Consider the following 14,705-nt stretch of genomic DNA (forward strand, 5'->3'; position numbering starts at 1 on the left):
GTGCACATACCAGGGTAGAGCATTCTATTTCTTCTTCCCAGACAGTTTGCATTTCCAGTATTTGTACAGGATATAGAGTGACAAGCAGCCCGTTTATTTATTAAATTGAATGTCAAAAAATGGGATGTCTTCTCTGCAGTTAGTATTTCTGCATTGCTTTCTTAAAGATGGTGTTCCCCTTTTCTTCCCATCCAAACTCCATTCCCTACAGAAAATGTCTATGTGGTGGCTATTATTGCCATACTTTATCTTCTGTGAAAGTAGCATTGTATGCATGGTTTTTCCTTGTGGTATGTTCCAGACAGTGTTAGAAACAAAATTTAGATGCCAAATTAATTATTAGAGTGATAGCAACCACAGGTATTTATTGCAGGCTGATAGAAGCTTCCCTGAAAGCATTTGCCTAATTCTGTGCTTCCAGCTTGGAGTATGGGAGCGTAGTTGTATATCTCCTTTGGAATGAAATTCTGACAGTGGCATTTGAATTGGAAAAACACACATTTCTATACAGCTTGTTAAGCAACAGAGGTGTTCTCACTTTGTTAAATTATTTGTGAGTGTCTATATTGATATTTCTTTAGCAGCAAATTGTCCGGCTGAGACAAGAACTTCCTCTCACTCTCCCTCTGGCACTTCTTTTATGGCACTTGCTCTCAGTCACCAACTCATTTATTCCACAGCTCTGTTGTATCCTGCTTTCCACTTCTGATTAATGTTGGGGGGCTTTCTCAGAGCAAGATCATTCCCCAGTAAAGCCAAAATCACCAGGATTCCACCTTGCAGAAAGCAGGGCTGCTGACTGCATCTTCCCTTGCATGTTGACACTCTTTCCTGGCATTCTAAGCCTTTTTCTGTCATGCTTATGATGCTACCTCCATGCTTGGTTGAATTAACTTTAAATTCCTGTGTGGACTAGTAGGCCAGAAGTTACTTTAATGGCTATGCATTGTTTTCTCATGATGCAGCTTCTGAGGTAGTTACCTATTTTTTTTAATAGATTACCATTCATCCTGAAATATCCCAGGGTGCATTAGAGGTGTGATCCTAGGAAATTACATTACCTCTGGACAGAAATGCTTGAATTTATGGACAGAATGGGATATACACACAGCACACACTGGGTTTTACTGGAAACTGTGATGCTCCCAGTAGGGATAAACACTACAATCAAGTGAAAGGAATGAGAAGCTAGGGTTTGTTTTGCCTTCAACACCTCCCTGAAAAACAACTGGAAATCATCAAGTAAGAGGGTATAGAAACAGGTGGAGGCACAAGCCTCCAAAAACAAAACAAGGTTTGTTGTTGTAGAGAGGGAAAATGCTGATGTGCAACCAGGGTCAAAGAGTCCAGCAGCAGGTGGACTCCTTGAAGAGGGAGAAGTTCTGTGTAAGAGAGAAATAAGGAAAGAGGGGTTTGTAGAGAAAATGAAGGTGAAGGTGGCAACTGCTCTGTAGATAAAGAGAAGAAAACTGGAGTGGTAACTTGCAAGGGATATTATGAAAGAACAGATCTGGCAATGCAGTTGCTGTTGGCCAACTTGACATCAATTTGAGAGCTGGGAACAGTGATCCTGATTGTTCTTATCCAACTAGAGATAAGTTATGCATCTGTGATTAGGGAAATTATCAAGAAAACCCAACAAAAAGAACACCACCTCAGGAAGATACAACTAGACTGGGATCAGAGAATGACAGAAGAGAAGGGGATGAGTGATGTTAAAGAAATAGGGTGGGGGGAAAGGAGAAATTCCAGATTCTTGCTTGGAAGTCTCCCTTGCATTATCTTCCCTTTCTCTACATAAGAAGAGTCCAGAAGTTCCATTGCCTCTGTGAGTTTAGCAGTGAACATACTTGAGCAGTTGGGCAAGAGACCCTCCATTGCACTAGAGGATACTTTAAAGAAACCATATGCAATTTTTCTATTTCTAGGAACCCACAAGATGCATCGGATTACTTTGATGATCTTTCTTACCTTCACTGGGATATAGAAGGGAGTAACCTCTACCCTGTAAAGTTAGCATAAATCTCTTGGAAGAGAGATGAGTAGTTAAATTTTTTGCTTTTAAATTGCTGTAAACAGCCTCAGTAAAACATAATTAGTGGTAAATGTGTTGTATTGTATGTAGTACAGTGCTCTGGGTTTGTTTAGCTACTGCAAAGTAAAGTGGGAAGTGTGAAAGAAAACATATTTGGGCACAGTAAAATCTATCTGTGCTTATAGAAAGTGTATTGTCACATGCTGATTCATAAAAGTGTAAATCCTTTCACACACCAACTTCCTTCTGAGAATCCCGGAGCTTTCTGAAGATGTGTTGATATTAAGCATGTAAGGAATTAGGTGGTAGAGGGGAGTTATCTGACACAGTTAAGCACAGTGCAATATTTGTACAATCATTAAACTCTCTGCATTGGATGGGTCATTTGCTAAGGTAATTTTTGCTCCTCGTGTTCTCAACTGGCCCCAGTTGGCAGTACCCTTACGGCCAACGGGTCTCAGGCTAACACAACTGGTGCCTTTTGGTTTTGAGTCTCTGATTATAAGTGAGTGGATTTATTCTGGGATACTATGAGGGAAAAGGACTTAACTGCTGCTTTCCAACTCTATGGAAAACAGTCATGCTGCTTTCAGCTATTCCTGCCAGAAGAATGCAGTGACTGTGTGTAGCACCCTCCTGTGGTGTCTTGTGGCTTTTACTGCTACTTTCATTTCCTTCTCTGCTCCCTCTTTGCCAAAGTTAGTGTCCTGTTACTCACTACTTGTAGCCAAGACTGAGAACAGAAAGGTCTACCATAATGAGCAATTCGTGTGATGCTGTCAACTTTCCTCATGGAGAGCTTTCCTTATTTCTGGATACTATCACATCTTTTCCTCATTCTGCTTGAAATCAGGATTTAAAAAATATGTATTGCTTTAATCTTCAGGTTTCTGAATGTATTTAATCTCATGTTAAGAAGGTAATTGAAAGAAGGAGAAATGTTGTGAAAACATAGGTGTAGTATGAGTAAATATCCTTTACCACATCTTTCAAAATTCCTTATTCTTATTTGCTGGTGGCATCCCTTTTCCTTCATTTCTGATCCCTTGCCAGAGCAAGAAAGTGTTATTCATGCTGAATTAAGTTTAAAGTCCTCATATGGAAGCATTCACCTGAATGCTTCCATTTACTCCAAGAACTGCAGGTTTTCAGGGTGCAAGCCAAGCAGCATCAGTCTGCTATGATGCTGCTCCATTCCATACATCCTACTGTATCCTAATCATCTTCACATATAAACCCTGCAGTATCACTCTGCATCAGCAGTAGAAGTTATTTCTATTGCATGTGGCTTGTTTGTTCTCTCATGTTTTCCTCATGATGTGTGTACAGGATGTCATCATTCATTTCCCCTTCTTCCATTCACCTCCAGGAATGATGTATCTCTGCCATAAACCAACTTTACCTCAGAATTGCACCTTGATAAAGAAGTGATTTTTTTTTTTAATTTTGGGTAGGTCATTCACAGTAAGAACTTTATAATTCCTTTGAAGATTATGAGAAACTGGGTGTAGAAGTCTTTTAAGATAAGCATCAAAAATTTGATGACACTTCAGTAGCAAGGCAATGTAGAAAATTGGGGTGATGTCTGATGTGCCTAATTTAGGTAAAGCATTGCAGTTCTTGCAGTTTTTTGTAGTGTAACACCAGCATTCTGAAGCACTAGAGGTTTGGAGCCTGGGCGTGTCACCTGCCTCTAGTCCCACTGAAAGAGGATAACACCAGGAATTGCTGCCTTTTTAGGCACAAGGTATAGAAGATGCTGTGAACTCTGCTGTGTTAGGGTTTACTTGGCAAGGAATGCAAGAGGCTTCTTCAGCTGGGGATAGAACTGACCAATTAATATTTGACCAAAAGAGCCTGAAGAGTGTCTGCAAGCCAGTCAGAATTCTGTGTCCATCTACATCATTTGCTGTGGATCAGCATTAGTCCCACTTTTTCATGGTGATGCTTTTAGAGGCACAGCTGAAGTGCAGCAATGATATAACAGACTGCTGCTGTTTAAGTCTTTCATTCCTTCAATGCAGAATTATTGTTATTATTTCTACTTTTTTCCCTTTTTATAATGAATAAGGTCTGCTACCTCCATAATAAAAAGACACAATTTTGTATGGGTTTGAAAAACAGCCATACCAAAACTAGGTTGAACTGATAGATTTTAGACTCTTATCTGTGAGAGAATGTTCCTCCTTTGTATAATATTAAATTGTTGCTGTATGTCTCTGTAGAAACAAGAATGGTTAAATGGATGATGGAAGATAGGCTGACAGAAAAGCACTAATTAAATACTGTTTTGCAAAGCCCTCATTGAAATTCATAGCTTGGTACCTTTGGGGACTTGAAAGCTGGGGAGATGGAAAGATTTCAATTAGAAAGGTATTTTTATGGTTCTTTGTGAAGCCAATCATTGCCTTTTTAATATAAAGCATGTAAGTATCTAATACACTTTACAAACATCAAATATCTTGCCTTGAAACAATGAATGTCTTAATAGGTCTCAGAGGAAGATACTTTGAAATAAAGCAAAAATCCCATAGACCTAAAATTTTATTCAAATTAAGGCTCTGCAGGTTTTTTAGCTCAATAGCAGTGTTATGTAATTTCTACATTGATTAGAAAATTTGAGGGAAAAAATAAACATGGAAGAAGAAATAGTGGTTTTTTTAATAACTAGTTATTTGTATTTCACTAGAGTTGTAGTTGACATTTACAGGTTTTAAATGTACATGAGGATTGCTTTATTCTTGCAATACTTTTAAATTCTTTCCTAATTCAAGGGACTTCTGCAGCATGAATCCCTCATTGAATTGGTGTCTGGGCAACAAATAACAGAAATATATTAATTTATGGCTACAAAAATCCCCAAGGCCATCAGTTGAAGTCATTTGTGGGAGATACACAGTTCAAAAGGGTTCAGAGAACATGTATTCTAGATGCAACTAAATACCACGAGCCACAAAATGCTTGTCAGCAAAACAAACTCAAAACTTACAGTAGAACCACAAAAGCCTCAACTGTAATTTACCACAGTAAGAAAAAAGAAAAAATCCAGGCCATTGCCAGGATCCTTGAAGTCGTGGGGAACATCAGTGAAATTCCCAGATAAGCCTAGAGTTCTGTGTCTAGTTGCAAGAGACAGCAGATGCAGAAAGATTGCTCTCAAAGCAATCTTTAGTTGAGTCACTGGGGCATGAGTTGGACTCGATGATCTTGAAGGTCTCTTCCAACCACCAAGTCATTCTGTGAATTCTGTGAAACTGATTTCAAATAAGAATTTCTCTTCTTCCTGAATTTCCTGGTCAGAATATGAGGAGAGTGTAGCAACAGACAGGCCTTGGCAGGTGCTTTGAACAGCTGTTCTAAGAGCTGTAGAGCCCACCTTGTCTAAGCACTGTTCTTCACCTCGATCTTCTTCCCCAGCCATGAGCTCTCTCTCGCTCCTACGGATCCACGCAAAGTCGAGACTTTTCCACCACCCCTTAGAGAATCCCTGGTGCAATGCAGATGGTGGAACTCAGAGAAAAGTGACTGAGCAGAGGCCAGCCAAGGCAGTTCTGCAGAGTCATTTAGATCTCATTAGATCTCATGCAACACTCAAAACCGTATCTTGAAGCCAAAAAGTTTTCACCCTGTGGATCTCTAGAGCATTGGCTGTAAATGCACAAGGTTTCTTGGCAGGAGCACAAATGGCAGCATATTAAATCAGTGCCCTTTCAAGGCAAAACTGCTCATGAATTTAATAATTTTTGCTGTGTCTAGGTTTGTGGGGACATCTCTGATGACACCCCTTCATGGCTGCATCATTGGAAGCAGCAGAGCACTTAACAAGCTCTACAATAAACAAAAATACCAAAAGATGGGCCATTCTGATAAGACAAATTCTGTCTCCCTTATTGAGTGACAGGAGGATGTAACAGAATGCCTTATTTGAAATAAAATATTTTACCTAATACCATTCCCTCAAGGTTTGCTAATCAACTTTTATTTTTTTTTCCCAGAAGTTGCCTTAACTTTTACCTTGATCCACAAATCCATGTAGTGAATCACTTTCCTGATTGTATTTCTGCAGATTTCTTATGTAGAATTGCATGGTTTATGTCCATAAAGAAACTTCATCATGGCTTTTTATCATGGAGCATGATTCAGGAGTCAGAAAATAACTGTGGTTTAGGGGCTGTTTGTCATCTCATGGTCACTGGAATTCTTCCTCCATACTCATGTCCGCACGCTACCACAATAACTCTTGCACAGTTGCACGAGCATAATTTCCCTGTAAATAGCAATAAAACAAATGACATTTAAAAAATAACCACAAATGGTACCAATAGTAACAGGTAATAACAATAAATATCACTTCATTATTTTCTTTTATAACTATGACTGCATTTTATTTTAAAGTAACAGCTACTTGAAAAGCTCAGATGCTCAGGCTTGCATTTTTCAGTTATGAGGTGTTCTTAATTTTCTTTTTAACAAGTTCCGTGCATAACTTGAATTAAAACTTACAGTCTCTTGATTTTTTTTCACTTTTAGCCATTCTTTCTTGATAATTGTGGATGTTTTACACAGGTTTAAATGTAGTAAGAACATAGTCTGCCAGTGGCAAAGCTTGTGCATTTTACACTTCAAAAAAGCACATATTTATCACTTAGGTGATGAATATTTTAGCAGAGGAGCTGGCATTGAACAAGATGATGCTATTTTCTTTTTATACCACCAAGGTCTAAAAAAAGTTGCATCACTGTGGTAATTGCAGCACGGGTGGTGAAAATCTCTAATGCAGTGCATTTGTTTTGTGGACGGTACTGTAGCCAAAAAGTATATTTAGGTAGCACTGGTGAAGGGCTTGTGGAAAAGTAGTATTAATTTGTATTACAATAGCTTTTAGGTCTGGGTCTATTGTGTCAACTGCTATACAGAGAGAGGGAGAGACTGAGAGGTTGAGACTCTCCATTCAGCCAGACAAAAGATGTGTATCCCTACTTTTCGGGCAAGGAAGCCTGGTATTCAGTGGGCTTCTAGAGAGAGAATGCTGCCTCCTGATTCCTAGCCCACTAGATTCCTAGCCTTCACTAACTGTGTTGGGCAAGATCCCACAGACAAACTGGTCATTAGTTGAAAAATCATGTTTATATCTGGATTGATGAGCAAATCCGCCAAGAAATCACAAAACTTTCTCAGTGATTTGAGATGAATACATATACAATTTTTTTGGATGTTAGGGAGAAAAAGGTTAAAATATCTGCAGGTTAAAAACTTACTTTGATTGTCTTTAAATGAAATTGTTGATACCTCATTTTGCCAAACAAACTAAAAAAATATCCACTGAATCTAAAAGAAACAAAACTCAAAATTGTTTTAGCCTTAAGGCACAAAGCCATCCTCCCCTATAGATGGATCCTTTTCTATGATGCAAAGAGGTTCTCTGAAGCTTTAACATTCGTGCTCGTGTCATTAATAGGAATGTCTATGAATTCAAATGAAGCTGTGATTCAGGGCACTTGAGTTCTGCACATCTCCAGAAGGTCCCAGGAACACTGGTATTAGATGGCTAAAGTTAATAGTGTAGATGCATCCTTTTGGCCTTGAATTTGATTTGAATTCTGTGCTGCAGCTTCATGTTAAGAGCTGGAAACATAAGCTTACTTCCACTTAAAAAAGAAACCAGTGAAATCCTATTATAGGTCTACTAAGGCAGCAAGGAGCAGGACACATTTGTTTCAGTGGCAATTAAACCTCCACTAAGTAAATTGAAAAGAAATTTGCCTTTTAAATTATGAAATAAAACTCCATTGCACCCCAAATTTTATTTTAAATGGTAAAAATTGGTTTAGAGGTATTTTTAACTCTTGCAAATTAGCCTTTATAAAAAAAGCATTTGCTGGTATTTTCAAATCCATGTATCTAACTTTGAATTCTGTACTATGAGGCTTGTCCAACTTTAATGATCTAGAAAAGTAATTTGTATCAATCAGAAAACTGTTGGGTAAGAGTAAATGAGATTCAAAAATGCAAGTGTGTTAGTGCTAGTGCATTGCTGTGGAATTAGCGACAGAAAAGCTAAAAAGAATAGCACTTAAGAAATGTCTCATTGCCTTATGAGTAAAATAATTTCTACATTATCCAGGGAAAGTCTGGAATGGTATTATCTGTTAATGATGGGAAAAAAAAAAACAACAGAACATGTAGGCCACAGGGAACATGCCAGAGGGACTCTTCTTAGATAAGAAGAACAGTGGTACTTGATGAGAATACATGTGCCTATCTTGCTGTAATAGCTGTCTCCAGTAATAGCCTTAAGTACCTAGGGAAGAGGAAAAGCAGGGCAGGCACACGTGATACTTCTTTGCACTGCTTCCAGCTCAGGGGGATTTCCCATGCCTGGTGTGGCTTGTCTGCTTTGTAGCCATTAGTGGATCCCTCTTAAGACACTCTCCTTGTCCAGCTTGAATTCACGCAGCCACTCCAAGAGGAGCCCTTCAGGCTGCAGCCTCTTGTCTCAAGAACTGCCACATCCTGTTTGTGTCATCCTGCTCCCTGCATTTGGTGGCCTCTTGTTGCCAGGGGTCGAGAGAAAGAGAATTGTTGGTTTGTGTGCACTCTCACACCTTCTTCCTTCATAATTCCATCATCTGCACAGCCCCCATCCCATTCTAATCTTGCTGCATCCACTGGTCCAGCCTTGGCGTGGGCAATCCATGGCTGGAATGGGTCAGCAAACCTGGGGGCCAGCAGGAGATGCAGAGCCCTTAGTGCTGATGTCTGTCAGAGAGACACAAGAAATAGTGGGAGTTTGCTTGCTTGAAGATTACGTGGTATTATGTGTTTGAAGATGTAGCGAGGGAAAAACACAAAATATGAAGCATAAGAAATATTTCTGAATATTTAAAGCAGGGCTTGTTTAGTAAAAGCATCAACTATATTTCCAAGTAAGTAGTGAATGTAGCTGAAAAAAAAATCTGTGACTGTCTTTCCCTCTGTCCAAATAGACTAATTGACATAAAGTTCTGTTTAATGTAGGCGGGTTGCTACTAAGCCATTATTAGGAAGAATTACTCCTGTTGCACTTGGTAGGAGAAAAAGTTCAATTTTTCTCCCTGACTTCAAAGATGCAGTGATGGTTTCTGTCCAGTGACGGGGAACAAGCAGACCTACTGCTTTGGTCCTCTCTCTGTCTTTGCTGCTGGTAATTCTTCCTTCCAACACGCTGTGCTGCCTAACAATTGCATTTCTGGTGTTATGGTCTTGTTTGCAATGTAAGCACACCATTTTCTGCAACGTGCTCTACAGTTCTGCTGCTTTCCTGAGACATTCAGTTGGTTCAGGTGTGAGGTGAGGCAAAAGGAAGCAGACTCGGTATCAAAGCTTCAGCTCTGTGCTGAGATGAGGTGGAAAAAACAAGTTGCAGACTTGTAAACTATGTCAGGATGTCTGAATAACAGGGATGGAAATGTGCTGTTAAAAATGATGCGCTGGAGTGTTGACAAATCCCTTTTTGAATTAGAGAAACAAATTGTAATTACCCTTTTACAGTTTAGGTGCTGTAATGCAAAATTTTAGAAGCATACTTACTTACGTTTACTCCATTAAGATAATTTGATGTGACATCAGTGTGGTTTGTTGGTCAAAGATAAGCAGAGCTGAATTTCTGTGAAATAAAATTATAGGATGAAAAATGAATGGAGCCATGTTTGGCATGTAGTAGTAGCTTGTGGTACTGAGTATTAGGGCCTCTGTTATGGCCCTAATCAGTTCTGAAGAAAGGAATTATAGAAGTGAACTGAAAAATTCAAAATTAAAATTGTACTTTTTTTTTAATAATCACATCTAAACTGTACATTTCTGAGCCAACAAAAACAGTTATGGTATTAATCCAGCACTCCTGCTATCATTGCATCTTTATGTTGAATTAGCAGAATTAAACACATAACCACTGAGGGGGTTTTTTTTAGTTTCCTTGATTTTTTCTACTCATGTTATTCTACTGAAGGGTGCTGATTTAGTTAGGTGTAATAGATTGAAATGAGCTATTACATTATGAATTATCTATTTTAAAAGCAATAGATTTCACAAATTATGTAAAAATTCTTTTGCAAATAACCCATATTTTGCACTGCTTGCATTATTTCCCCTGTTAGTCAGATCATGAGACAAGGCTGTGCTTCACAAATGTCAGAGTGAAATGAACTTCTGACTCCAGGAGGAATGAGTCTCATGCAAGAGCTGTGTTCCCAGCTGGCATTCTGGAGCAGCAGGTGTGTTCCTAAGGCAGAATGCATGGGCATCATGTAAGGAAACTCCTCATCCTTAGCAGAGGAAAGGTCTGGTTTTTTTGCATATCTAAGAAAGAATAAATTAAAATTTATGTTGGAGACTGATGCAAATGCACTTAGTGTCATGCAGGCATTTTGTCACAGTTTCTAGTATTACTGAACAGTTTCGTGAACAGCTTTAATGAAAAAAGTGCAGTGGGGCTTCAGATTGGAGCCATTTGGATTTCTGGTTTCCAGCAGTGACAGGTGTGCCTGCAGGTCTGGTTGGCCACAGTCTGGCATTAAATGGACTAATTTTCAGAAGGAGAGTGCTTAGTAATTTCTAAAAATTCTACTCCTTTAGCAGAATGCAGAAGTTAGATCCTGGAATACTGACACATCCATTTCTGAGAGCTGGCCAAAAAAATAAGGAGCTGATAAGTCACTGACTCAGTAAATGGGGATACATCTCATTACTAATGAATACTGCATCATACTCAACATGCCTACAGCAAGTGTATTTCTACATCAAGAACAATTCACTTCATTCCATAAAAAGGACAGGGAACATTTGTGTTTAGAAGAATGGGTCATACAAGTATATAGAGGTTCACACCTTTTTCTAGTGCTCTCTGACTTTCCCTCCTAATTTTTATTATGTAATATTCAAGGCTGTTAAGTTTGCCTCAACTTGCTTTCCTTTCCTTCACAACCACCTTTCAATTACAAAAATAAGCAGAAGTGGATAACAGCTCTGGCCTTTTGCTCCCAGCCCTCTATTTCTCCTCCAGTGTGTTGTTTTAATGGAATGACTTAGGTGGTCTCGGTTCACATCCCGGCTGGCTGTGGACTGTATTATAAAATCACTGTGTACAGATTCCATGGAATTGGCAGCCCTTGCCTGAAATAAATCCAGGGCCGAACAAGCATAAAGAATTAATTATTTCTTGCTTCTGGAGAGGGTCTCTTTGGGTCAGGGTTGAAAGCATTGGCAGGCCAGTGTAGGGAAGCTTCCACTCCAGCTGCCTGCATTGAAATTAGGCTGTGGATAAATAGAGGACTACAGTTTTCAGAACTGCCAACTCCTTAACCTTCATTAGCGCAAATATTTGCTCAGGCTTTTATGAATGTTGTATTTTCAGTGTGTGCTGTTAAATTTCGTTCCTAGAATGATCTCTTCAGGACAAAATATTAGGCAGTTATCTTTTTCTTTAGTGGACATGCAGCAGCACAAGCAAGGTGTACAAGATTCTGCAATTTTCCCAGAGAGTTTCTGTAAATTTCTCAAAGCTTTTCCTCTTGTCTATGGGTGTTGGGTTATATGGTAAAGAGGTAGCATGAATTTTTCCTTCGTAAAATAAGCAGGAGGCCCACAGGGGCTCATAACTTGACTTCAAAAAACTGTATTCTTAAGCCACTCCTTATGGCAAACTAGGAATCCCTGGAGAGCTGGGTTAGTTTGTGGTCTTGGCAGTGTTTTCTTCTGGCTGCACCAGGTCTGGTGCAAGCACAGGTAGTCCTAGGCATAAATAACTCTGATTTTAATGAAAAAGATTTATGTGGTCATAAAGGAAAAATTTCCCAGTGAGCTAGTTCTGTACATACCTAAATACCTAGACACATATGTACAGAAAAATTGTGTCTATTTTTCTAGTATTATTCCACCACATTGACAATAGAGATGACTTTGGATAAAGCTCTCAGCACTATGTATGTTGCTGGAAGTTTCTAATTGGATGCATATAAATGAAAGAAAAAAATTAGAAGTGAATATCACACAAAGAGATGCAGCAAAGAAAAAAGCCCTTCTCCCCCAAAGCAACATTTTGGGTTTGGACAACTGTTCTCCCTATTTCCTGATTGGGAATCCAGGGCAACATCAGGTGCAGGGAAGTGTGGATCTAATACATAAGTTAGGATGATCTATTGCAAATATATTTTTGTGGATCTCTTCTAACTCTTTCATCACCTCACAAGCAGAGTTTAACAACAGGCAAGGGGCACTGGAGCTCTGGCAGTGGGAGGGCATCCTCTTACTCCCAGGAATGGGACCTGGCTGGGGTCAGATGCCAAAGTTCTCTCTATCCTTTTTTGAAGCAAAATATAGAAAGGGTTTTAAATGGTGAAAACTTACTTATGTTAAAATTTCAACACATTTGATATTGTGTTAAAGCTGAGGGTTTACCCAAGTGATGGAGTATTTCACAGTGGGGTACAGATATCTTATTAGAGCAGTAGGACAGTCATAGCTGGGATCACCTTATGGCATAAGAAGTATGGGGATTGTCAGAAGACTGGATTTTTTTCAGACTGACTTGACAGACATGGAAAACAAAAATGTTGGACAGTAAATCTGAACCAAGCACAATTGTTCTGTGTTTGACTAGATGCACAAAGGGAAACACTGGTTGTAGTGAGCAGGGGAATAAAGGATAATAAAATCATTATCTCTAGTGTGGAGAAAAGAAGGATGGTAATAATTGTTATTCAGGCGATTCTATCTGAGTATCTCCTCCATGCAAATAACTTGGTGCATTTTGTTACTTTTTTTTTTTGTAGTAAAAGCAGATTGCTGAGATGACAAAAATACAGGTGACAAATATCATCAACATGAATTTATCAGTAATACTGGATAGCAAAGGGCTGAGAATTTTATCATAAAAGTCCTCAGAACTAATTTTCTAATGTTTAAAAAATATATTTCACCAAGCATAACATGATTCATAGCTGCTGTGCTGATAAATAGATATCTTTGAGAAAGCAAGATCCAGCAATGCAAGACCCAGTGTAACTTTCAAGCTTTAAACAAATGATCTTTAAAGTAGCCTTCCAATCTATGTTATTCAATTGTTTTATGACACCAAGGTCTACTGTAATTAGTGTTCTGATGACATGATGATAAATATGCAGGTAGACAGGTGTGTAAAGTGGTTGGGCAGTGTTGGAAGAGTGTTCTCTGAATTTAGATTGCAGTTGTAATCCTAGAAGCACCTCAAAATTAATGTATATGAAGTCAAAAGAATGTACCATTCTTCTTAGTCCATATTTATCTCTTTTCAGAGAAGTTCAGCACTGAGCTGGCAGGAGAAAAAGGTGTCCAAACTTTTTTAAATTTGTTTGAAGAGACTTAGCTTATGTAAATGCTTCTAAAGTTTCCCCTGAATGAACATGGAAAAAAATATCTCCAGCTGCATGACACCAAAACTGTTCTCCAAGGACCTTGAAGCTCAAATCTCTGGCTCAGGAGTTAATTTTTCTACAAACTTTTACAGCAGAGTCACCTCACACAATGATAGTTCATAGTTCAGAAGGGGATATAAGGGGAGAAGGGAGGATTTCTAAGTATGCATTCCCTTTCTTTACATTTTCAGGCTAGGGTGCTATGTAAACTTCTTTCTCACTCCACTTTATTTTATTTACATAGCAAATTCCAAAATAGCATACAAATTATTTTAAAACTCTCCCTGGCTGGCTTTTCTATTTGAAGACTGGACAACCTACACCTTAGATGCTGCATCTCAGACAGCCATTCACCTTTAAATCCAGAGACAGTGACTCAGTCATAACCCTTTTCTAACCTTTCCATCCATAGCTGAAAAACTGAGATGTTACAAACATGCCATACTGTGGCATTGCCACAGAAAAATTAGATTTCTTCAATAGAATTCCCTCTTGTCCCATCACAGGGCACCACCAAGTCTGGCTCCATTTTCTGGCTCCACCTTCTTTAGTTTCCTTTTACTATCAAGTGTACACATTGATGAGATCCCCCTGAGCTTTCTGTTCTTGAAGCTGAATGATCCCAGCTCTACTAGCTTCTCCTCACAGGTCAAATGCTCCAACCCCTAAATCATACTGATAGCTCTTCACTGGATTCTGATGTGTCTGTGTTGAGCACAAAAAATAAACTCAAATTTCCAAGATTTTTGCTTCAAGATACAATCTCCAGGCTAAAAGAAACACTGGCACATCCTGAAAGCAAATTTGCATGGACTTGGACAAGCCAGCATTTGGAAGGAGTTGTCTCACACCCCCTGAAATTTTCCCTATTAACTAGCAGAAAGGCCATTTGGACCTTCAGGTCTAGAACTGTCTGCTTACAAAATTATAGCATGTTTTCTGCTTGCTACCATTTTGTGAACAACTCTAATATTCCAGTATTTCAAGTTAAGCCTGTAAAGTAGACCTATTCCCATGGCCTTTTTTTTTTTCACTTTAATTTTGTTCTTGTTTTCATTTCTGGTAGGCAGGTATTTTTAAATGGTTGCAAGAAAAAATGGTGTCATTTTTAGACCAAAATACATTGGTTTATTTGAAAAAAAAGTTTAGATGGATGGTTTTTGTAATTTTTAGGAGACTCATTGCAGGGATTCCTTCCCTAGTTATAGGCGATAGGTAGTGAAAGAAGTTGATCTTGGCTG

The 14,705-nt window shown here is 38.8% G+C and overlaps 1 protein-coding gene across 3 annotated transcripts in view; it reads left to right on the plus strand.

Annotated features, from left to right (window-relative positions):
- Positions 1–14,705, plus strand: part of SCUBE1 (signal peptide, CUB domain and EGF like domain containing 1) — a 193,323-nt gene that overhangs the window by 64,690 nt on the left and 113,928 nt on the right. The window lies entirely within an intron of this gene.

Source organism: Lonchura striata, chromosome 1A (assembly GCF_050655825.1).
Source record: "Lonchura striata isolate lonStrDom1 chromosome 1A, ASM5065582v1, whole genome shotgun sequence".
Taxonomy (NCBI): domain Eukaryota; kingdom Metazoa; phylum Chordata; class Aves; order Passeriformes; family Estrildidae; genus Lonchura; species Lonchura striata.